Source organism: Rhinolophus sinicus, linkage group LG10 (genome assembly GCF_036562045.2).
Source record: "Rhinolophus sinicus isolate RSC01 linkage group LG10, ASM3656204v1, whole genome shotgun sequence".
Classification (NCBI taxonomy): domain Eukaryota; kingdom Metazoa; phylum Chordata; class Mammalia; order Chiroptera; family Rhinolophidae; genus Rhinolophus; species Rhinolophus sinicus.
The window spans coordinates 55,442,358-55,468,295 of NC_133759.1; the positions used below are offsets into that span (position 1 = coordinate 55,442,358).

The 25,938-nt window shown below is 40.4% G+C and overlaps 1 protein-coding gene across 3 annotated transcripts in view; it reads left to right on the forward strand.

Annotated features, from left to right (window-relative positions):
• The window catches only part of PTPRG (protein tyrosine phosphatase receptor type G), a 692,573-nt gene that overhangs the window by 354,926 nt on the left and 311,709 nt on the right, over positions 1-25,938 (forward strand). The gene's annotated exons all lie outside the window — the stretch shown is intronic.

Consider the following 25,938-nt stretch of genomic DNA (forward strand, 5'->3'; position numbering starts at 1 on the left):
GGTGAAACAGATGTGGCCCGGTGGAAGTAATTCTGTCCTTGAAGTTGGACTGATTGGCATTCTGATCCTAACACATTGGTTCCTCTTGGGCAAATTGACTGATGGCATTGTATATTCTTCATGTGTTACATGGGAAGGAAAAGTCCTATCTCCCAAACTTGGATGGATCAAAGATGGCAATGAATTATTACTCTCTAGGAACCACTGTCCTGTTGTCTCCAAATATGTTTCATCCAGGTAAAGACCTTAGCGCAGTGCCTGAGATACATGAGTCTCTACAAGGGCTTTCTCATAGGGGGAAAGGATCAGTGGGAGGCCAATGATTTGGGGGTCCTAAAATATGAATGTGTGCTGAATTGACCTCTTGAATTTGGCCAGTTAAACATCCCCTTGCTTTTTTTGCCTTTTTTTTTTTTTTTTTTTTTTTGGCCTTTTAGAGCAGTTCTTAAATTGGCCGTCTGGCTGTAGATGGTCTTGAACAGTTTGGCTCACACCCTGTCGGTTTACATTTCATTTTTAAAGAAATGTTTGATGTGCTATCTAACATGTAAAAACATAGATTTATTTTTCTTGAAACATCAGATACTTTGCATTCATGACAAAAATTAGCCAGAGCCAAGCTGGCGCTGCTCCCCTTATCTGGATGGGTGCTCTTGCCTTAGCCGTGGTCCACATTTGTCCCTACTGCCTTCTAACTCAGAGGCCACATGTTAGTTGCTATTTGTCACCACATATTTGCTGTTGTCTTCCAAGTAGCAGATCTAAGAAGTGAAATACCCATTTTCTTTATCTACTTATTAAATAAGGGAAAATAAATTAGGCCAAGTTCATCCAGTGTTTCCTTGACCCTGTTACTGCCTGGCCCCTTTGGTCATTTATAGTTTGGCACACTTTATTAGTGGAGGTCCAGTCAGGCCCAACAAGTATTTATTGTCCACTTTATGCTAAGTCCTGTGCTAGGTTCATTCATATTCTTCATTTCATTCTCCCAACCTGTCTTAGAGATAGATAATGATTATCATTTTTCTTTTCTCTTCTTCTTTTTTTTTTTTTTTTTAGAGGGATGAAGAAATTGAGGCTGAGAGAAGTTTTTGAATTAGCCTCAGATTCCACAGCTGTTAACTAGAAGCTCTAGGCACGTCACCCAGCCGTGGGCTGTTCTTGGTTATTTTTATCTCTGCTCCACTGTAGAAACCCTGCTCTAAATCTTGAAACAAAGATATGGTCAGTTTTCATTTTAATGTTGAAAATAATCAAGAATGGATTATATCTCCATTAAGTACCTTTGTTTTTGTCCCAGGGTATAGAAAAATGTGATTTTAAAAAAAGAAAAAAAAGGACTTAGGCTAAGCCTTCTTCCCAAAGATAAATTATGATGCAAAGTAAAGAGTAGCTTCTCCTTCAAGTAGACACTTCAGACTTCCAGAATATTGTTTACAATCAGGAGACAGGCATCATTTATAGTTAGAGTGGGGAGACCCGTGTCCACAGATATTTGTCATGTGTCTGGAAGCAGATGTGTTCTCCAGATACAGACAGTTACTTTGCTTTGCAGCATAGAATACTCCAGTAATGCCAACAAGTCACTGCAACATTCACGTGATTTGTGTATCCGTCGTTGTGTTTTCATTACAAGTTTTATTCCTGATGTTTGGGCACAAACATTCAGATGCAGAAAAATCTCCATGTCAAAAACAGATCCGTGTACATTTAAAATGATGATTTGTAGTATAAAGAGAATTGAATTAGGGGGCAGAATTTTGGTGTTTTCGGCTTACCCCTAGTCTTTTCTAGGACTTTGGGCCTATTGTTTCGTTGTTCTGAGCCTACTTTCTAAAAATGTGGATATATAAATGCTAATAAAACCACATGTAGTAGTTCTTACCTTGTAGGATTACACTTGTGCAATACTGAAGAACACAGAGCAATTAATAGATTTTTAAAGAAAGAGTGGCTTTCACAATGTCATTGATTTACCAGCATCCTCATCATGCCGTAAAGTGCTTCATTCTCTTGATGGGATCCTTGGAAAATGTTCATACCCGTCACTTAGTGGGGGTCTCTTTGAACAAAGCGTGAATGGAAGAGAGGACTTGTGCTGTCGTTGGACTGGGTGGCTGACGTTTAACACATGCCTGGAGATCATCACCAGGCCCGAGTCTGGAGAAGAGAGCGAACTGAGCAGCAAGGGTTTTGGTGGTAGTGTCACCTGGGGCTATCTCTATACTTCCTTTAGCTCAGTTACACTGAAAGTAATTGCATTTTTAAAATGGAATATATGTTGAGCAAGACCTATATGCCGGGGTTACAGCAGCAAACAAAATAACCACAATTCATCAGTTTCTCAACCTCAGCACTATTGGCATCTTGTGGGGAAGTCCTGTGCATTGTAGGAGGTTTAACAGTGTCCTCGGCCTCTACCCACTAGATGCCAGGGGTAGTGCCTCCCAGTGTGACCATCTCTCTAGAGGTCATCCCGATATCCCCTGGGGAACAAAATCGCCCTGGGTTGAGAGCCGCTGAGTTTTATGATGCGCGGTTTTCATGTATTAGCGTCCCTATCATTGGGTTGCTTCTTACGACTGATGACCTCTCATAATTAGGATTGGCAAGGGCGATGTCCTTCTGATGCGTGGGTGACGTTGTATGGTAGATGAACACAGCACGTCAGGCATTGTCATCGTTTCCTCCTGCTCCGCTCTCAGCTCACAGTTGCCTGGCTGCAGTGAGAGTCCGCAGCCTAAATTAAGATGAATTCAAGTCCCTGTCAGTTTGACTTTATGACAGGCTGAATCTCCCTTTTCCAAAGGGCCAGACAACCTCATGCTCCACTATAATCAAATTGTCTGTGGTTTCAAGCCTTTTGAATTCTTGAGGGGATGGCTACAGTAGTTGTCAGGCTTTGCCTTGCCCAAGTATAATCTTGAAACAGTTTTGTTTTTCAATTTTAATCTGTACTCTTTTCCTCTGAGATATATTACTACCCGTGATAGATGGACTGTTTTTTGTTTGTTTGTTTGTTTGTAATTAATTGCATGGTCTAGCATTTATCTGTATGATTTTAAAACTTCTGCATCAAAACCTTTTGAAACCCAGACAAGGTGGAGTCTTTGGCCAGCTGGCTCCGCCCCCCGCCCCGCCCCTTACTGAAATTCCCCGTGGTGTCAAAGATAGTATTTTGTAAAGTTCTCCCTGAGATCTGCCCTACAGACTGCAGTGGTTTTGCTGAGAAAGAATGGAATGACAGTTAAGTCACAATGTATCTCAAGAAGACCTCCATTGAATGGATATGTTTCTCTTTCTTTCCTTCACCTGGTTGTACTGTGAGATATGTCTGCATGGAATAGCACAGAGGCACATCTGAATTCGTGACTATTAAACAGGAGATCAGTATGTGTTTTGAGTCCTGGCCAACACATTATAAACCAAATATCAGAAACGTCTTAATCTAGTAGGAAATTTTGTATACTTTGACAGACATCTGGTGAAACGTCTGATCCAGCTGACACTGAAAGTCCTTGAAGACAAACTTAAAATCGAGGCCCATCTGGGAGATTGCGTGAACTCACCTGAACCGCAAAGGATCCATCTACAGCTGTGTCTGGTAGACCGTGCCTACATACTGTGAAGATATACTAGTTTTGTCTATTCAAATTAACAAGGGCTACCCTTTTGTTGAGCACTTACTGTGTATCCAAGCACTGTCCTGAGGACTCTGAATATAGAATCAAAGCTGATGTAGACCATGAGGGTCAGGCCCAGTAGCAGATGTTACTGTTCCTATCCCATAGGTGAGAGAAATAAAGCACAGAAACGTGAAGTGGCTTGCCTAAGCTAGATGGTTATTAAACATCACTGTTGAAATGAGCTTTCCTCTGCCTTGCCAAGTTTTTTGATTGATGGACTCATTCTTTCATTCAAGGTATTTTCACTCTTGTTTCTTCTTTGTATCAAACTATAAAGTGTTATTTAGAATACTGGACTTGTGATTTAGTTTTTAAATATTTAGACAGCACAAAATTAAACACTGATTTTGCTGGCAGGTCCGCAAGGTGCTTCTGGGGATTAGTATTTTGTGTCTTCCTCATCTAATCCCCAAATCAGCTCCACCCTCTCTAGCAATAAATGAAATCACACAGGATGATAAGTTTCAAGTTTTCTGTCTACCAGATCTATAATCAAAGCTGTGCTCTGAGAGGAACTCTACTATTGGCAGAAGCTGAGGAACAAAACACACTTTTTAATTCAATAAATAAAAACGTTAATTCCTGGTATGTTTGAGAGGTTTGGAACGGGGTACAGAAAAGGCTTTAATTTAGGGAGCAGAGAAGATTTATTTAGAAGTGATTTTCTAAAGACTTAGGTTATAATTAAGAAGAATGAAGGAAGAGCATCAGGATCCCCCCATCACTCCTCGCCCCCCCCCTGCCCACACACTGTTCTGTGGGACCATTTAGTAGTGAGTCTGTGGCTGCCTTCAGAAGTGTTCTTTCTGTGGCAGGAATTGCTGTGTGCAGATTTTATTCCCAGTGGGATGCTTATCCACAGGTAAGCCGAGCACACATAGGTTGCATTGCCAAGGATTTAGCTCTGTCTTGATTGTAAATGAGAGGCCAAAAATACCTGTGCTCAGTAATTAGTACGGCTTATTACATCAGTGTGCCATTTTGGCACTGCTGTCTTCTGTTGCAGAAATTTGAAGACATCTGTTTACTTTCAACTCTGAAAGACCTTTTCCAGCGCAGTAAATCAGTAGGACACGAGCAGGTTCTTCCATTAGATTTCCTCTTGGTATCTTATCTCTTCTAGAACATTTTTACCAAATGATTGCAAATTAGTGAAAACATTTGAACAAATTTAGACATGGTATGATGAGAAGTGACAGCTCCTTTATAAAGGAACTAGCGTTCTGTTAAAATCCGTTCTTGGGGAATGTGTGCTCTGGTTAAGTCAGGAAGAGGTTCTGAGGTTTCCAGCAGAGATTCATTCCTTTATAGAAAGGCCCAGGTTTCTTTTTAAAATCACCAAAGTGGACTGACCAAGATGACAGTGCTTTCTTTCTGCAGTGATAATTAGTCCAGCATAAATATATCAGCATTTGGGCTTTTGATCCCATGCTAATTGGTGGGCCTGCAGAGGTTGATAAACTTTTATGGACTGAAGGTCAGTTTTGTGGTTGGCCTGTATAATGAGTATCTTTTCAATGTATATAGAATTATTGTTTAAAAATGCACAACCAAAAAAGAGAATTCACAACAATTTATGAAACTACCTTACGATGGAATGGACAATGATTGATTTGTACCTGAGGAATTTATACATATAAAACACATGGGGGCGGGGGGGGGGGTGTCGGCCTGGTGTCTCAGGGGGTTAGAGCTCCATGCTCCTAACTCCGAAGGCTGCCGGTTCGATTCCCACATGGGCCAGTGGGCTCTCAACCACAAGGTTGCCAGGTTCGATTTCCCTCAAGGGATGGTGGGCAGCGCCCCCTGCAACTAATGATTGAACATGGCACCTTGAGCTGAGCTGCCACTGAGCTCCCGGATGGCTCAGTTGGTTGGAGTGCGTCCTCTCAACCACAAGGTTGCTGGTTCGACTCCCGCAAGGGATGGTGGGCTGTGCCCCCTGCAACTAGCAACTGGACCTGGAGCTGAGCTGTGCCCGCCACAACTAAGACTGAAAGAACAACAACTTGGAAAAAATCCTGGAAAAATACACACTGTTCCCCAATAAAGTCCTGTTCCCCTTCCCCAATAAAATCTTTAAAAAAAAAACAAAACACATGGGGTGAATGAATTTCTGCAGTGATGGTTCTGACCAGTGCCTGGGCAACATGGGAATGGCAGCTGGAGACAAAGTGCACAGAGGTACTCAGTGAAGGGATAAAAATTGGAATTTACGGACTGAAGTAATTGAAAAGTCCTGGGCTGGTTCTGGGTCTCCGCTTGACTACGTCTTGTGTGCCTCTGCCTGTTTTGGCTTCCCTTCTAGGTGGGTCCTTTCCTTGTTATGATTTTCAGCATTTCTGGGCTTAAGTCAATCACCCTTGTGGCTTGCAATACCAATGGAACAAGGGCTTTTTTTCCCCCTAACATTTCCTGCAAAGGTCTGATAGTTAGAGCAGTCTCTCTCTTTCTCTCTGCATCCAGAGGGATGCGTCTGTCTAATTGTTAGGTCTGGATTTCTGCCTGTCTCTTTTTTTGGAGGAGGTCCTGGCACCTTACTTGCCTTTTTCAGAAAGACTGAGTATGGACTGAGGTGATAGTTACCCAAAAGGAAATACATGTGTGTCATCATAAGGAGAGGAGTCAAAGCTGGCTAGGCAAGAACAGCACCTGTTTTATAAGGAATTAGGAAGGAAACTGTGGTCTGTTCATTCATTCATTCATTCATTCATTCATTCATTCATCTTTTCAGCAAAGAATTATTGGGCTTATACTATATCTAGGCATCATTCTAGGTGCTGGGAGTTCGATAGTGCACAGAACACCCCCAAATCCCTTTCTTCATTGAGCTTATTGTATTTTCACGCTGTTGGTGTAGGGGTCAAAAATGGGTGGGGTATGTTCTCCAAATATTGTATAGATACAATAAAGGGCAGAGGTATCGACTGGTTCTGCAGTGGCAAAAATAATCAAGGGAGTAAGAGATGGGGCATCTTAGAAAAGGAGAGAGAAAGGATGTAGAAATGTTTGACCATCTCTGAAGAGGAGGCTGACAGTGGATACCTGGAGTATTTTATAAAGCACACAGGGATTTAGCTTATGTGTGTAAAGAGCCTTCTTGTTAATTGGGAGTGAGAATTAATGTATTTACCTTTGAGGATGCAGTCATGATACTGTGTTATTTTAGATTCTTTGCCTTCCTTGGAAGAACCACTGAGTCGATGATCTAATAGCTTGTTACCACTCTTAATGTCTATGATTATCTTTGTCACAGTGGGAATATAGCTGTCAGGAAAAGAACAAAGCATTTCTTTTTCACTTTCAGTAACAGAGCTCAACTTGCTAACACTCCAGAGAGTCAAAGGCACTTAACGAAATATATAAAGAAAATAATGCCATGGGACCTTAACATGTCATGGTTTTTAATGGGAATGCTCAAATGGTCTGACCAAAGGCCTGATTTTTTTTCTTTTTAATTCCCCCTAAGGTCTTTTCTTGTTTAGCGTGTGACCCGCTGACTTTAAAAACAACGAAAATGGGTATAAAAGGGCTTTTTGTCTCTGAGGAAAAAGTGGGATTTAAATGAGGTGGAAAATTATAATACAGCTTTTCTTATTGATGGTAACAGAATGATGATTCTGTGGCAGTTTATTTTTTGAGGGTTACAAATATGTAGGAAAGGATCTGATACAGGCTGTCTGATTAAGGAGAGTAGCTTCAGAAATTGAGTATGGGAGCAGAATCAGGGTCTGGGCATTGGAGGGGGGAGAATCCATGATCCAGGTGAGGTTTCGTGCAGCCTTTACCCCGTGATGCCAGCTGCACAAGGGCCTAATGTAGTTTATCTTTTGTACTGCTCACCCTGCTTGGGAACCAGTATTATCCTAATTTTACAGGTGAGGAGTTTGACAGAGAGAGGTTAAGAAACTAAGTTCCCACAGTTGCCAAATGGCAGCTCAGGCATTGAAACCCAGGACATTTCTCCTTCCTAAGCCTTTGCTTTTTAACCACCGCCTGGACTATCTCAGATCATCTGGTAAACTTTGAAAAGGTGATCAGGACCCTGCCTCCAAGATCCCCTGAGTGGTTTTGCATGACCAGTTAAGATAAAGTCTTAACTACTTTGCATGGACTGCAAAGTTCTTTCTGAACCTGCTCCTGAGTTGTGCAATCTTTCCTGATACTCGTTTTGCACCCACCTCTCTCCCCTCTTTGAATTGCCACCATCTTGTTTCCTGTTGTACCTATGCAGTTTTGCTTACACCTCTATTATGAATTAATGCCTCCTATTGTATTTTTCTGTTGCTTGGCTGTGGGAACTTCTGCGAGTTCCAGTCTTGCAAAAGTTTTATATTGTTATTATTTTTGTTACAGAGTAGGTATTCGATGAAGTAAATGCTGAAAGAAAAAGTGTAAATGGTACCTTTGAAAAGACTAGTAATTCTTGGTATTTCTTTTGGGATTTAAGCCTCAAGTAGAACTTAAGGAGCAGCAATGATGTCGTAAATGGTTTTTATTAATATCTTGAAAAATCCTCTATTACAAGTTTTTCTTCGTGTGGTTGTGTTAGGGAGAGATTGCATTTGCTTTCTTGCACCTCTGGTGTGGTAGCCCCCACTATCCGTGGTTTCCTAATCTGTAGTTTCCATTACTTGTGGTCAACTGTGGTCCGAAAATATTAAACAGAAAATTCCAGAAATAAACAGTTCATACGTTTTAAATTATGCACCATTTTTAGTAGCATGATAAAAATCTTGTGCTTTCCCTCTGTTCCACCTGTAACGTGAATCGTCTCTTTGTCCAGCGTTATCCATACTGTATAGGCTTCGAGCCTGTTAGTGTCTTGGTAGCTGTTAGGTTCTCAACTCTTTTATCACAGTATCATGTGTTTATGTTCAAGTAACCCTTATTTTACTTAATAATGGCTCCAAAGTGCAAGAGTAGTGATGCCGGCAATTCGGACACGCAAAAAAGAAGCCTTCAAGTGCTTCCTTTCAAGTGAAAGAAAAGTTCTTGACTTAATAAGGATATCATATGTTGAGGTTGCTAAGATCTACAGTAAGAACAAATCTTCTATCCATGAAATTACCTAATGTATAAATTAAACTTTATCATAGGTATGTATGTATAGGAAAATAGCATAGCATATATCGGCTTTGGTACTACCTGACAGTTTTAGGCATCCACTGGGGATCCTGGAATGTGTTCCATATGGGGAGACTGCCGTAATTAGGTGAAAAAGTCGTCATTCACTTAGGAAATCTTGATTCATACCTCATCTGGCTGATTCAACCCTCGTAATTATTTTGCCATATTTTTGCCTGCTACAGGAAATGTGCAGTTGGGTATTTTTAGATCCTTAGGTTTAAATTATTAATAGAATCAAAACTGGAAAGAGAGCTCAGGTACTATTACATGGCAGGCTGTATTCATAAACATTCTCATGTTGAAGAATAGAATGGCCTGGGATAAATCACGGAGGCTTTGCAGTAATCCTTTGATTCTGGATGTGGAGACAAGCACTTCCTGTATAAATGAACCCAGGAGACTCCAAACCATCCCGTCTTTCCCTTTCAGGTCACTGTCTTTGCAGAACTTGCATCGAGGGAACTTGGAACTGGATAAAAATATAATTTTCCTAAGTAGTGTAAGAGACAGTGGATTGTCCATTAGCTCTGAGAGACTAACCACTGTCAGATGTGATAATGCATACCCAAGCAGAAAGTAGGAATGCTTCAGTCTATTTCACCTTCTTCTGATCTTATCTTTTTTATTGGAAAAGAGTCTTCTCCCCTCCCAATTGAACTCTTTCTCCTAGTTACTAGAATTGGAAGTGACAATCACTTCTAGTCTAGTCTGTCCGGTGTTTTCTATGAGGCCTCTTCTACAACTGTATAGCAAGTGTGATGTCCTTTCTTATTGGTTTCTTACTGGTCTCCTCAAACTATAGCTTTTAGTATTCTAGGTTTCATAGTAATTCATAGTAAAATTTCATAAAATTCAAAATTTTCTCAGAATTCTTGTTTCTTTAACCTCTATAGACTGTATCTTTATGTTATTTTGGAAATATATCCTTTCACTTAGTACTGTACTTATCACATCATGCCTATATATTTTCTTCAGGCAGCCTTTTCAGAAACATTCTTCATCTTTGTGTGGTGGTAGGAATTCTTGACGTGTTTAGATCTGGATCAATTAGCAGCAGGGTGCAGCCCAATGTGTCCTCTGTCCTTGGTCTTCCTGTGGACAGAGGACTCGCTCCATGTTCCTGTGTATCTCCAGTGCCCATTTTCGGGCCTGGCTCTGAGCAGTCTACAGAAAATGTTTGTGGGAGAATGTGCAAGGATTTCTCCTTGGCAACAGCTTACTAAATACTGATTGCTTACCAAGTATAGAAAGTGTGTGCTCTGTTTGTTGCCCATGGAATTGTTTGTTGCTGTAAAGTCCTCTCTGTGTAACTGGTATCAACAAATAACTCAAACCCAAATCAAAAATTGTAGATTCAGAATCTCACTATTTCTCAGATCTGAGAAGGACAGGCAGCTTATTTTTAGCTGTTTTTGGAAGGACTGCAAGCCTGTCCCGCCCACCCCCCAAAACCACCACTGACCTCATAGGATAACCTGAGTACCTGGCTTATCAGTCAGGATTTTAAAGTTTTTGTGGGTAATTTTGCTTTGAGCAGTGAAGGAGAATTCTTTGCTGTTTTGTGGTCAGGCCATCATGTTAACCACATCAAGGGTCTGAATGATAAAAGGGTCGAACCATTGTCATTCATTAAATCCCTGTAACTGTTGGAATTCCTCTAAGGACCTATCTGGAGGTTCCTTCTGGGCTCACTGTGCACACTGTCTCCCCAGGCAACCTCATAATGGCTTAAATTACCATCTATCGCAGGAGCGCTCTCCAGTTGATATTTCTGGCCGAGATCTCCCTTTTGATCCTAAAGGCCGTGTAGCCTCCTTCTTCCTTGACACCTCGTGTTCCTCAGGGCACCTTAAAACCAAGCTCAGTATTCAACACCCCCTCATTCGACTTTTTTTTTACACCTCCAACCTGTTTCCTTTAAGTCCTTCCTGTCCCAATGAATGGAAGAACCATAAGTCAATTCGCATTAGCTCCAAACCTGGCATTATTTTCTCCCTCCATGTTCATCATTAGCCAGCTTATGTCAGTTTTACCTCTGAATGTCTCTGGAATCCATTTTGCTCCCCATACTCACTGCCACCACTCTAATCATCTCTTGCATAGGTGACTATGGAAACCTTGGGAAATCTCTCCAAGTTTGCTTTCTTGTGACCCCACTCTTGCATGGAAGCCTGCAACATCTTCTAAAGATGGAAATATGACTGTCACTCCTTTGTTGACAACCTTTCAGTGGCTTTGCATCGGTCTGAGGATACATTCCAGAATCTACGATGACTTTTCTTTGTGATCTCTCCCTGCGTACCTCCCTTGCCCCACATCAAGTCCACAATTTCCCTGCAATCCCTTTATCTACAGCTATAACCATGTCTACTCGGCAATCTTCCGCAGCTCCCAGCCTTGCTTTTCACTGACACCTGGGTAGAGTCTAACTCATGCAGCAGGGCTCAGCTTAAATCACTTCCTTCAGAAGGCTTCTCTCACTCCCGGTTATGTCAGAGCCCCACTCACTCTCCCAGCACCCAGCATCACCTTTATTCTGCTGCTGAAGGTTAAGGATTACTTCAGAGGAGCAAAAATAGAGCAGAGGTACTGGTGTAGGCTTTCAGACAAAGGGAATGGTTAGAAAAGGAATTGTTGACTTTCTGTTGTTGACTTTGTCTTTTGGTACTCAGACACCTGGACATAACCTGACATGGCTACATACTCTATGAGTCCACCTACATGACATTCTGGAAAAGGCAAAGCGATTAGAGGCAGTAAGAAGGTAAATTAGATGAGTTGTTGACCGGAGTTGGCGGGTGGGGAAGGGATAATAGGCAGAGCACAGAGGAGGTTTATGGTAGTGAAAACACTCTGTATGATACCGTAATGATGGCTACCTGTTATTCCACCTGGGCCAACCCATAGAATGTGCAACACCAGGCGTGAACCCTGAGGTAAACTATGGATTTGGGGTGATCATGATGAGTCCGTGTAGGTTCATCAGTTATAACAAATTCACCACTGTGGTTGGGGATGTTGATATTGGGAGAGGCTGTGCATGTGTGGGGACAGGGTATATAGGAAATCTCTGTACCTTTCTCTCAGTTTTGCTACGCACCCGAAACTTCTCTAAAGCCACCCCCCCAAAAAACAAACAAAACAAAACAAACTGGGGAGAATCTCTTGTCTCACTGCCTCTGTAGGAATGTGAACACTCCTGGATACCAAGCAGCACTTCTAAGGGTCTGCCTGAGATCTCCCTAGTAAATCAGTGCTGGGTATTGCAATGGCAATTAAGCAGTGTAATAAACAAGGCTGTTGTATTGTCCTATGGGGCAGGGGCTCTTCTTCCCACAGGCTGGGGCTGTGCCCTGCTGCTCTTCTAATTAACATAATTTCTAGCCCCAAGGCTCACTGCTGTACTTTCTCCCCCACTGTAGAAGGACTGTGGAGATGTACCTTACACTGTTTTAACTCGTCACATTCAACTGCACTCTGAGAGTGAGGGGAAACGAAACAAAGGCCCTTCAGTGTATACAGGGCATGCAGCTCTCCTGATCACTCAGAGCAAACATGAGGGGTGCTGTAGGAATCTGCTGCTCTCAGATATTGCACTCTGTTCATAGAGTGACTGTCTCCCATGATTCTGAATTTAAAGGGACGTCTATTTCCCACACAAGGCCAGCTTATAAGCCAACTTGTATTTAGTGTCCCTGGGCAAAGAGGAATGGATTGGGTCGCTGGAGAAAGCAGAGCTTGTAGAGCTTTTCTGTTCAATGAAGTAAGCAGTAGGGACGCGCACAGGCTCATGGGGGAGATGATTCCTACAACCCTGAAAAATGGCACAGGTGAGATTGGAGAGGGGAGACTGGACTCAGGAGATGCAAGGGGGGAATTTAAGGCGAAGATTTTTCAGTTACCTACACTCGTAAGATATTTCCCTTTATCCTTTACAAAATCCCAAACTACATCCATTTTTCTTTCCTGCGCTAAGTTATAGCAGAAATCTGCTGGAAGTATCTCGTGGTGAAATTATGGGAATTCTGCAGCATAAAGTACCAGAAAGATCAGGAGGAGATGTAAAGGAGAGAACATCTCATTGAGATTTGGAGCGGAGGGCTTTAACAAATCAGAAGGAAAAGGAGACAGTTGAAGAGAAAACAGTTCATGTAAAAGGGATGCCTGTGTTGGAGTTTAAACAACAAAAACATGTCCTGGGAAACTTCTAATGGTCTGATCGAACCAACTTGTGATGATACACTGTTATAATCATGGTATTATTTCAATTTAATGACCTTACATAATGGCATCGTCCATCAATTAATCTAACATCAACCCCCTCCTTAGTTCTTGAATATAAACTATGGTTTAGGCTGAAAACATGATGGGTAAGAATTACTGATTGCTCTAGACCTGTGTGCTTACTATATATATCATATCCTTGAGCTTCATTTCTTTTCTACTTCATGTTTTTTTCAGACCTTTATCTTCTTTATTATTTGACCCAGTAGGATGTTAGATGTTTTTAACTGGAAAATGTTAATGACCATTTTTTTGTATGAGAAGTAAATGTTTAGTATAAATTGAATTTTAATGCTTTTGTCCCAGAAGAAGATAAAAACCATTAGCTAATGATGTTAATGTTCAAATTATTTTTAATTTTAAAATTATATTTAAAACACAATACTATGCTTTTGCATTTTGGACTTAGGAAAAATTTGTGAACATCTACATTAAATGTATGTGAATTAGGCACCAGGAATAAAATGGCTTTAAAATACAACTATGGCTTAAATGTATTTATGTGTATGTTTAGAATCTGAGCAGCATAGATATCTGACTAGAAATCTGCCTGCTGAATTATAACTAAATGTCAAATTTTCCTACAGTTTCCCATTATTAAAAATATCCTTGTCTTAAATTTACTTTGGCAGGGGAATGTGCTTGGTGATTATCATACCGTGTTACTCTGGGGAGTGAAAATTTATATTGTGTTTCAGTTCCACTGAAATAATAGCATTCCCAGGCACACATATCTATGTGTATATACAAATGTACTTGAGAAAGTACTTCTTTAACAAGAGATGATTTTAATATTGTCTGGAATAAAAATGTTTTGTTTCATATCACTGGAGTGTCACAGAATTCTTATTTTTTTCTTCATTCCTAAAGTAGGTAACACAACATAATATGTTATGCTCATTAAAGAAAATAATTTCAGTTTCAGAGATGGAGTTACCAAGTTCATTGCTTCTGGGGAAAAGAACAAATACCAACCCATTATTTTAACCTGAAAATGTAAAAGCATAAACGAGTAAACTAATGAAATGTATTTATTAAAATATGGACTTCTCTGTCCTAGAGTTGTATTGCATGTATTTATTTCCAACAGACATGTGATTCCCATCGTCCAAACAGTGCCAGGAGGAATTATTTTCAATTTTTGTTTCCTTTATTATTTATATTGCATATATCACCATAGCACCCAGCCCTCATATACATACACGTATGCTCACTGTATACTCACACATTTATTCTGCAGAGAAGGAAAGTAATGGAAGAAGAAACAATTACTGATACGAATGTTCATTCTATATGCAGAATCATCTCAGAACATTTCTACTGAAACTTTTGGTCAGAACTTAATAGCATTGCCCCGCAGCGTCACTATTCATTGATAAAATTATCAGCGAGGATCAGTGAGGATCTAATAGTTCACAGTCTGGTTTGTTTGGAGAGATCTAGGATCATTTACCAATCCCTGTTCTGAAAATTAGTTCAACATCCAACTCAGTTGATGTACCAGACGCTAAATCGTGAGGTCGAGTCTAGGGAAATTGAAAGCTAATAACCTCAGGAAGATGGAGCAGAGCAAAATGGATTGTTACTGATAAGTTAAAATGATAGAATATACTAAAACTTCAGCATACCCGTATGCTGACATTTTTCTTGTTAGCGATGGAAGAGCATAATAGCATAACTTTATTTTCAGAGCCATTTTAGGATGTAGTGACATTTCTGATTGGACTGGTTATGTCACACCAGGAGGGGTTTTTATTTATTGGCTATGTATCTCTCTTTGTACTGGACTAGTACCTCAGTGTGTCTCACTCCTTTTAAGCATTCATTAATGAAATTGCTTTGTGTCATACCCAGCCCTATGATGTGCTTCTTTTACTCTGTTGACTTGTTTAACGTAGGTAGGAAGTTGGGTTGAAAACTTGTTAGTATTCCACATTAATACGAATTTGAAGTCTCTCCACTGTATCAGTAAATCATTACAAAAAAAACTGGCCCTGTGATGCGTATTGCTTGTCTGTAAATATCACCTGAAACAGAGCAAATAAAGCCATATCTGTTTAACTGAGAAGAGTTGAGAATTAATGCTAAATTAAAATATTGTCACACGACTTAGTAGAGGCACACTCAGAGTCAGTCTGTCGGTCTCCGATGCCTTTCTCTTTCCTCTGAACACTGAATAAGAATTATTGTATGAAGGTAGCGCATTGTAAATATTTATAAACAGAAATGTAAAACAGTGAGGCCACAGTGAATAAATTATTTTGAAATATATTAAAATCCAGTTTTGATAGGCTTTTTAGTAAAAATTATTCATGGCGATCAATATTTCTCGCTTACCATCTGCTCTGCTTCTATGGCTGTGTGGTTCTAGGTGAATGATGCACTGTGCTGTATAATGCACTCCACAAATTTATTGACTTGGAGGCAGCATTTTTATGGAGAGCATGCAAACATGTAATCACTAAACACTGGATCTGCTGGTGTCGGTAATTGCCACTTCTTTCCCATCCCTGCTAACAATTAGGTAATCATTAATCTTGCAACATGATGCCTTGTGTCCTCCAGTTAGTAGTTTGTAGGTGTCATTCTATAGTTTGTCTGTGAGAAAGTGGAAGAAATGTATTCCCCATATTCCTGAAGTGACTGGTCAAAAGAATTACATCTTGCCTCTTGCAGGCAGTTTCTGTATTTTTTCCTTTGCATCTGTTGGTGAAGAGCCCCTGTTTTCATGCAATTCCATTTTAATGGACTTGGAGCAGCCAGTTTTGCACTATTGAATCAGCCCACCTGAAAGCCTCAGCTAGAGTCTTTGGGCTGAAACAATGGCACTTAGGCGGTGAGGGGACCCCTTTCTTAATCTGAAAGCAGATGTCTGTAGCCAGTTAATAATCTGTGACTCGTGTGTTTTGCTTTCCTTATCTGGCTTGGAGGATTTGCCTTAATGAGGTTTATGTGTTTTGCTGGTCTGTTGGATCCACTTTCTGTTCCCCCAAGCAAACCATGGTAGACATTATTATTTTATTTTTGCATGTCGTTGGGCTGGTTACAAATATTCAAGGAATTTTCTTGAATCAGGTAAAAAAAAAAGCAATGTAGTGATGTTGCCTCTATTTGAGGACAGATGAGCATCAAGAGTTCTTATTGCTGCCTCTCCTATGAAGCCATCTTTGACCCCTTCATTTAAACTAATCACCCTCTTTTGCATGCTTCCATAATTATGGGTTTTTCATTTGTTGTTTTCTTTTATGAGCCTGCCATGCACAAGTTGCCTTTATGATTATCTCTCTCCTGGATGGCGAAGTCTTCAGAGACAGGAACTGAGTCGTGCTCATCTTTGCTCTGCAGAACACAGACTATGTACTTGGTAATTACTTGTTAAATTGGAGATAGTCAAATTTTCTAGAGTAAAGACCCTCTGAACCCTCATTATATCAGTCAAGGACCATTGGGTGGAAAGAATGGAAACCCACATAAACTTTCTTCAGGCAAAGGGGGGAATTTATGTGAAGAGTACAGGTGTGTCTCTATGACCCAAGGCTCAGAAGTACATCCAGCCAGTACTCGGGGCGAGAAAGGGGCCATTTATGGGGATGTCCTGGGAGCCCCGCTCTGCTACCTTACTGTCTCTCTCTTGGCTTGATGGTGCTGCTGTGACATGGCCTCAGCATCTGTCAGTCAGTCTCTGTCTGTAGGTCTTTTTCTCTTCTGGACCCGTAGAGCTCAGAATGACCATGTTCTTTATACTTGTAGAGAATTATTCATTCCGTTCATTTTACATCTGCTTGGGCTGAGCCCTGCCCCGCTCCCCAGCTTTCTGTGCTACTCTTGCCCTTGTCTTCCCTGTTCCAGCTTGTGTTCGTGCTGTTCCACGTGCCAGGAATGCCTCTCCCTCATCTTTATCTATTCATCAGGGCTCAGCTTCAATGTCACCTCCTTAAGATTCCCTGTATTATATAGAGTTCCTCTGACTGTTTCACTCCACCTTCAGTTGTTTCATATTCTTTTTCACAGGGTGAAGTTGTATATGTTTGTTCTTGTTTACTTGTGAATGCCTTTCTCTCCCACTAGAATGCAAGCTCCTAAGGTTTAAGCCCTCTTCTCTTTGTTCACCTTGGTTGCTAGTGCTTGGTATACAGTTGGAGTCTCATAAATGTCTCTTTAAAATGCAGTTGTCTGGTTGTCATACATCTCCTAGAGGTGTGACATAGCCTCTTCTTGAGCACTTGAAATTGAACCCTGCCCTCCGTATCAGGGTGATAAGTTGTGCGGTTAGCTGCCCTGTCACGAACATAACACTCTACAATGTCCATAATATAATTTCGCTTTGGGGGTTGTTTTTCTGTATCATTTGGTCAAGTCATACACTTAAGTCAACCCTAGAGACTAAGTAAAACAGATCAATGGAATCTGTGTCAGGAAAAAGAAACGTAATATACTCTGCTTAACAGCCAATGAGAGTCACTGTTTTCTCTTCCCAAATGCAGGGCTAATCATCTAGATAAGACAAGTTTTATTGGATGAACATGGTAGGCAGTTTTACCCCCTTTGCTTCTGGATCAGAGGACAAGCCGGGGTTTGGCCTGTTACTTTTGGTAGTAAGAAGCTACAGCTTTGTATTGAGACTAGTGTATCCCATACTCAGGTACTCCAGCTTCTTACATTTTTACAGTTAATGGTGTGGGTAAAAGCTTGCACACTAGAGACTGGGTTTAAATCCCAGCCCCAATTCACTGAGATATTGTGTGTTCAGTTGCAGACCACCGCAGTAAAGTGAGTTGCAGTCTTTTTGCTGGTCGAGGGTCTTGTCTTCAATTTGTAATAAATGCGTCATCTGTGAAGCTAAGCACAACAAAACGAGGCATGCCTGTATTATCTTGGGCAAGTTATTTGATACATTAGCTCTATTTTTCATTTATGTAATAGGACTAATACTAGTATTGTCTGAGCAGGGATCTGGTAAGGATTCATTAAGATGATATGTGTTCTCTACACAAAGCCAGCCAGTTAAGTATTGTATAAACTTCGCCATTACCATCTTCTTCGTCATGTTAATCTTGCCAGGAGACCCTTACAGGGGCCACAGATGTTACCTGGAAGGCGGCCAGCAAGGGGGAAGGTAGAGCTTACACATAAACATTACCTTAGGCAAGGTGAACATCTGTGAATATATATTCATTCATTATTTATTGCTTTGAATTTATCTTTCCTTATTGTTTTCGAAGGACATTTTTGGGGCTGAGTGAGGGGACCCACATATGCAGAATTTTTCCTTGGCAGTGGGGGGTGGATATCTTACAATTCTAAAATTTGCTTGACTAAGGAAAGTGAAAACAAACCATTTGACTTCCCTTTATTGCCCAGGTCCGATTGGATTCTGATTTTGGGGATTAAAATGTGGCTTCATGCTTTGCTTCGGCCTCTGAATAATAAAGTTGAGGCAAATCTGCGTTCAAGCATGGCACACTCGTGTCTTGAAGTTTTGTTCTGTTTGATCCATGTACTACTTTTAACATAAAGATAGAATGAGAAAACTCAGCTTCGTTGAAAACTGTCAAGGTTTCCCTGGGTCTCCATGTCTCAGTTTCAGCAGTGGGCTGGAGCTGAGTGGGAGTTGCTGTCTCTAGACCAGTGGCTCTCAAAGTGTGGTCCCTGACCAGTGGCACCCTCATTACCTGGCAGCTGGTGAGAAATGCCCATTTCCAGATTCTAAATTAGAAACTCCGAGGTGACTGCAGAGACCTTTATCAGTCCCTTCTCACGTAGCTAGAACCTGAGGAACCTGACAAACATGGGCTCATTTATTATTTATTGCTTTGAATTTAGCTTTGAATTTCTTCATAGTCCCTGGCCATCCGTGTTACCGTATATCTAGTTCTACTCACTAGTGAAGGCACCTCCTTGGTATCTAGAGACCTTTTTTTATGTAGGGACTCGTGTGGTTTTTAGGGCTGGGTTGTATGTGTGTTGATTTGTGTTTTCTCTGAAATAGATCTGACGCCTTAAGCTTTTCAGTCCCCTAAGCTTCTCTAAGCCTGAGTAAGAAACACACGTGGAGAGGGATGTGTCTCTAAGAGTCTGTTTAACATTGTGGACGACTGTTGACAGCTGTGTTGACACTGAAGACTAGAGCTGGATAGTAGACTGCCTAAAAGGAATGTATTATTTTATTCCTTAAGATATAAGAAAATCAGCTCTAAGTGCACTAGAAAACGAGGGTTTAAAATCAGGTGTACCTGGTGGCCAAATGTCAGCTTTGCTCCTGAAACTACGTGGCTTGAATGAACGTCTTGAACTTCTCTGAATACAGTTTTCCTCATCTGTGAAATGCATATAACACAACTCATCTCAAAGAGAAATGGTGAGAGTTAAGTGGTATGCATATCGGAAACTTGTTTGTAACTTCAAGAGTCATTTTTTGTACTCATAATCAAATTTATCAAGCTTTTCTGAAGAATGAGTACAGACTTTGGGAAATACAGTCAAAACTGGTGAACTCATTTGTTAGTCAATAAGTCATATTTAACCAAATGTTAATCATTTCTGTGAATATAATAAATCATACCAAAGATTATAAATCATCAAATCATAATAAATGATACATAACTCATTTTTAGTCAGTAGTTTTGGAGTGCTTAATATGTATCAGGCACTATTCTGCTAATATTGGCAGGATGGCTTTATAACATAAACCATGACTTAGAGAGGATAAAGTTAATCAGCAGTCCTCCCTGAGGTATCAAGTAGTGAATGAGGTGGGAAATGTCATGGAAAGATCCTTTCTTGTACATTTGTGCAATGTGTTGGATGGTTCCCCCCATGGTGTCCATTCCTGGGCAGCGTTGTACCTGTATTTATTTATTGTGGGGTTATGAGTTCATCATCCATCTCCATCACCTCTACCAGAGCAAAACGTTAGTTAAAGGTCAAAACCCCATGTCCAGCGTTGTTGAATTCCAAGTCGTTAAACTGCCCTTCACCCAAGAGAAAGTTACACAACCTGCTCTGGGTTTCTCCAAGCGCCTATAGAGCCAGTAATTCTCCATTCATGTGAATCTCCTCTTGACTTTATTACGTCAGCCCCTTTTTTCCACTCTTTATTATAGTTCCTTTGTCTGTCCTTGTTTTGTCACAGCTTTATGTGTGTGGCTCAGCCTGAGCTTGAGGCTTTGCTCTTTTAAAGCCTTTTTGATGAGTCACTGGGTATTTCCAACCCACTATTTTCATTTGATCGCATATCCTCTCATTGACCTGGAATTTTAGAAGAAAATTCAGTCTAGATTAGTGTCTCTCTGAAATATTCAGCCTTCTTTTTTTTAAAAGAAAGCCTACAAAAATGAAATAATTGTGTAGTTAGTAAAGAACCCAGAATAAGTACAATGCTAAGTTAAATTGCTTAAGAAGTACCCATATTCATGAGTAGAGGATGTATAAGTTGTTCGTAAGTGAGTTTTAGATATCATCAGTCAGTATTAGGTAATAATAATGCTTGGAGTATTAATAGCTAATATTTAATATGTAGGATTCTCACTATTTGCTAGGTACCATTTTAAGCACTTTACTTCATTATAGTATTATGTGTTAGGTACTGTTATTATCCTCATTGTACAAATGAAGAAAGTGGGGTGCAGAGAGTTTAGGTAAGTTGTCGGGTTACTTACCTACAAAGTGGCAAAGGTGCGATTCAGTGGTCAGGTTCTAGAATTCATGGTTTTAATCACTAGGCTATGTATACATGATGTCTTTCGTTATTGAGCGTGTCGTGTAGCCGAGCCTGATCCATACAGCTTTATGTCAGGACTCTCCAAGCAAGCCCATTTCCGTAGCAAACAGCAAGCCTTTATTCTCGCTCTGTTTGCATTGCCATAGCATCTGAATTAATGGAGTTCAAAGGAGTGAGATTTAACCATAGTCATCATGCCTCCTCACCGGACATGTGACTTACATGCCCACAAGGTCTTCATAGGGACTGACACTTAACATGTGATATTTGATTATCGAGTTTAATTCGGAAGAGACTTGCGTGCCTAACTGTCTGCTGGTGAGTTTTTCGATGCCGTGGAATGTGTGCGAGCCAGTGAAGCATTGCAAGTTAATTGCTTGTATGCACAGCAGGCAGTGCTGCAAACAGGCAGCCACCAGCAGTCAGAGGATGAGACATTACCTGAGACACCTGAGATTGGGCTGTTAATGAGTCATCCTGGTGAGCAGGGAGTGGGGGTGTCAAGAAGGCCAGCATGGCTTTGTTCCGATGGGATGTGTAGCCTGCTTAGCCTGTATAGCAAACCATTGTTTTAGGTAGGTGTGCTGATACGAGGTTGGCTTGTGGTGGCACTGGTGGGGTTCTGGGACAGAGACTCAGAATTTATAATGCCACATCAGTTCCTTATGAACGACATTCTTTCAGATGACTACAGTCGCTGGTAGAACTTTATTTCATGCCATTCACTTATTAGTTTGTTCCTCACTTTACTCACTCAAGTGTCTGGGTGCTGATGCTTTTGCTGTACTCTGTGGGAACAATGGAGAGCAAAATGGACAGGTGGGCTCTAACATTTCTATATGAGAGTCAGTCACTACAGGTGGAAGTTGGAGCTAGTGGGATTTGCCTTGCATTAATGTTGGGGAAACAAGCACTTCATTGTTACTTAGCTTGTATGTTTATTTAGGCGACTTTGGGGAGGTCCATGGCCCGAGTTCTCTCCTACTCTGTTTCCCCAAAAATAAGACCTAGCCGGGCCATCAGCTCTCATGCGTCTTTTGGAGCAAAAATTAATATAAGACCCAGTATCAGTCTTATATTAATTTTTGCTCCAAAAGACGCATGAGAGTTGATGGTCTAGCTAGATCTTATTTTCGGGAAAACATGGTAGCTATTTGTTGGCACTGCCATGAAATTTATTCTTGGGCTGGTGGAAAATAGGCTCAAATCTTTCAAGCAAATGAATGAAAAACTAAAGATTAGTGCCCCCAAAGGAAAGCAATGTGAATATATGACACAGAGCCCAGGCCGGACCTGGGCCATCACGCACCGGACACAGGCCTGCCATGAGTGTCACAGACCTGGCCTATACCCATATTCCTGGTGGGGAATGGGCCTGTCAGTGGGGATTCTGATCATCTGTGATTGGAACTCTCACACTGAATTGTAAAGTCTTTTTAACTAGGCAGAATGGAGTGTTAAAAACCACCATTAGAAAAATTTTATTATTACATGTTTTATCAGCAAGATAATTCATCTCTGCTTTTTTCAACGCCCCACTCTCCACTCTACTTGTCAGAGATAGTAAGAAGTCTTAGCACAACCTAGGAATGGTCTCAAACCTTATTCCAAATGTTAGTAATGCACCAAACCGTTGGCCTTACATTAGCTGCATTTTTAGATGTCTCAATTCATTCTCTTACTGGGAAGAAAAGGTGTATAGTGAAAAGCGGAGCAGAACCAATGGCATAATGATCAGAAATGAGTGACATTCTCCCAGATACAGAACACACGACTGCCCCTGAACACTGATTATTAATTTACTAATTTAAACAAATGCTTTCCATGTCAGTTAAGATAGCTGTCTGTCTGTCTCTGACTATTGCTGTAAGAAAGCATTCTTTGAATTATAATTTCTCGGTCAAATTGAATGGATATTTTTAAAAATTATATACAAACAAAACGTATTTTGTGACTACATATGTATTTTACACACACACACACACATGGCTTTTCAGTTTTCTTTGGTGAGCATATAAGACATATTTTAAGTAATAATAAAAATGGTGTGTGAGCACTACCCTCTTCCTTTACTAAACTGGGTTTCCTTAGGTTTTTCGATTCCCCCATGTAGCATGACTGGGTTTTAATGTGAAAACTGTTAACACATTAATACATATTTGGCATTGTCTGAAAATATTTCTGCCCTTGTACTCTGATCCTTAGTAGTTTCTTGTGTGGAAAGATCTGTTTGATACAGAGTGTGAACATGGTAAAACCAAAGTGCTGCCATTTTTGAATTGTCTTTGAGCCATTCATTTCAGACCTCTCTGCTTGACTTTCTTCACCTACCTGTTAAATGGGAGGTGGGTGGGGGCAGGGTGAAGGATGATGGTTGTGGTGGTGTTTCCTGGGATTGATGATGCCATTTTAGGGGATTATACAAAGAAAATGTATGTTAACACAGCTGGTCCAGCTTGAAGAACATTTGTTGGGTAATTGTTCTCATAGCTCACTTTTATTTAAACCCTTAAGTTCTTCTGAGACATGGTGTCTGTTCTCTGTACATTTTCTTGAAATGTTGATGTCATGTGTGATTAAGACTAAGAGTACAAATGAGTCTGAGATTCACCAGAGTCTGTATTCCAGGTCCATGTGACTTAACTCCTTCATGGATTAGTTTCCACATCTATATAACGGGAACGTCATACTATATTTGACATAGGACGGGATGAGGAGTAAAATGAAGTATTACAGGCCATTTGGCTGGTTCAATAAATGGTTCATTAATGGTAGGTACCTGCCACTACAGCGAGAGTGGCAGTAGTTGTGTGCCCAAGAAGGTGTTCTCCGCTGGGGAAGAGAACCTTGTCCCTCAGTGGTGTTTCGATGTACACTGGATGGAGAGCTCAGTAAAAATGAGCCCTAAATAAAAACCTTGTACAAATATTTGCATCAAGGAATGTGTAATAGGAGTAGTAAAGGTTATCAATATGTTGTGAATGAATGACTTGTTCTTGGGTAATATTAATTAAGTACATGAAATAAAAAATAACTGTTGGGCACATAATAGCCTGAGTCTGAATTGTATGATGCAAATGATCTTTCTCAGAAAATGGGGAAGGTTTCACTGAGCGGGGCAGGATGTGGGCAGGTTGGTTAGTGGAGGGTTTTCAGGGAATAAAGTGAGGAGGTGAGGTGAAGCTGGGCTTTCCAAAGCACACTTTTTAGAAAGGTTTTCCCGCAGTATGCTGCAGCCTTAGAGCCCTTCCTTCCCTCCATCTTGCATGTGCCTTGTGGACATGGTGAGCACATCTGAGCATTCAGGACTAAAACATGTGGCATCTTCCATCTGCACATAGCCATCCTGGGTAGCAAACCATCTGGCCCCGCATGCCTCATGGCTGTGATGGGTGAGGAGAGATGCAGGGATAACGTTTTTCCCCCCTTGGAAAGCTGCAATGGGGAGATAGAACACGCCCATGTGCTTTCTCAGTCATATCTGTGAGATAGATTTATTTACATGGGTGTGCAAATTAATATGAAACCAATGAGGCTGTTTTTAAGATCACATTTCAAAATAAGTTTGAGATAAATTTTAAGGCAGATCTGTCTCCAGCAATAGATAGATTCCTGTTATTTCTTTTTAGCATGGATAATCGTTCATTTCACTTCAATCATAAATATTCTTAAGCAATTTAATGAAATGCCACATTTTTGAACCATGTGAAGTGTCGCTTCTGGTTGTTTATGTTAATAATGTCAGTTCAAGTCAATTTGTTTCACCAGCGTAGGGTACCTGGGTGACTTGTGGGTGGTGTTGAGAAACTCCATCTCTCATGAGGAAAAGGGAAAAATGATTTTAACTCCTTTGTTGTCTCCTGACTGTGGTGTAGTGTCTGGAAGAAAATTATACTTAAGGAATTTTTCTTTCTTCCTTGTTTTTAAAAATTACCATATAAAGTACAGAAAATAGAAACATGTAATGAGGCCTAAAGAAAACATAGTTGCCCCATTTTCAATTTTGGTATTAGTGTGTGGTGCTTTTGGAAGCTAATTTAATAGCTTTGTCTGCAAATCATAAGTAATATTTGAAGGCCTGCTACCCAATGTGTGTTTTGCTTTGATATGATAGTTCTTAATGTGTAAGAAGTTATCCACAAATATGCAAGGGACAAAATAAACCACCTTTGGGATTAGAAGGAGTTGTTTCACATAATTAATAGTAAAGGTAGATTAGTAGTGGTATCTTAATTTTGATGTTTAAGGTGGGTGTTCAGAGTTTATTTGGAACTCTCCATGAAAATCCTAGGATCTGGATCTGAATTTTCAAATCATATTGAATTCTTGACTTTGAAACTGGTAGGCATGCAATGGCAAGTTAGGAACGAACCACCCAATTAAGGAATTTGAGCCAAGTTAGCTCTTACATGGGAAATTATACCTGCCACTTACTTATTCTAAATTTCTTGAATCCTTCTAAAATCAAAGGTTAATGGTGTGAGGTTGGTTAACTTTTTGCTTATTCTCTGTCCTGCCATTAGTTATTTAATGTCCCTGGGTGGTTTGAATATTAGTGAATAGTAATTTGAAGGAGCACTTAATTTCTAAAAGTTCAGGTTGCTAATTGTAGGCTTGCCATCAAGGAAAGACATAGCTGGGCATATCTGAGCGAGGAATCTCGTCCCATTGGAACTGTAGCAACCCATTCAGTGCAGAACATCTTTTCCCCATTTGGTAGAGGTAGTGCTAGAAATCAATATTTGTGTGTTGATTTCCTGTATATGATACCCGAAGTGTCTGGTAAAAGAACAGAATTCAGATTCCATTTATGTTATTTCCATTGCTCTCACAGGACTGAGTACTGTGTATGAACTAAAAATAGTTTTGTGTCTTGAAACCAAAGGAAATCATATGTTGATGGCTAATAGTGGTCTAGGAGCAAGGCCTTCAGAAACTTCTAGCAGTTTCTAGGAAGTTTTCATTGTGTAATGAGAAGAGATGTAATGTAGGTACATTTCCAGTTAAAAATTCTTCTCTAGACCATTTGGTGTATTGGAAGTGTTTTGACACTGGATTGTCACGATGGTTATACAACTCTATAAATTTACTAAAAATTATTGAATTGTACACCAGAAA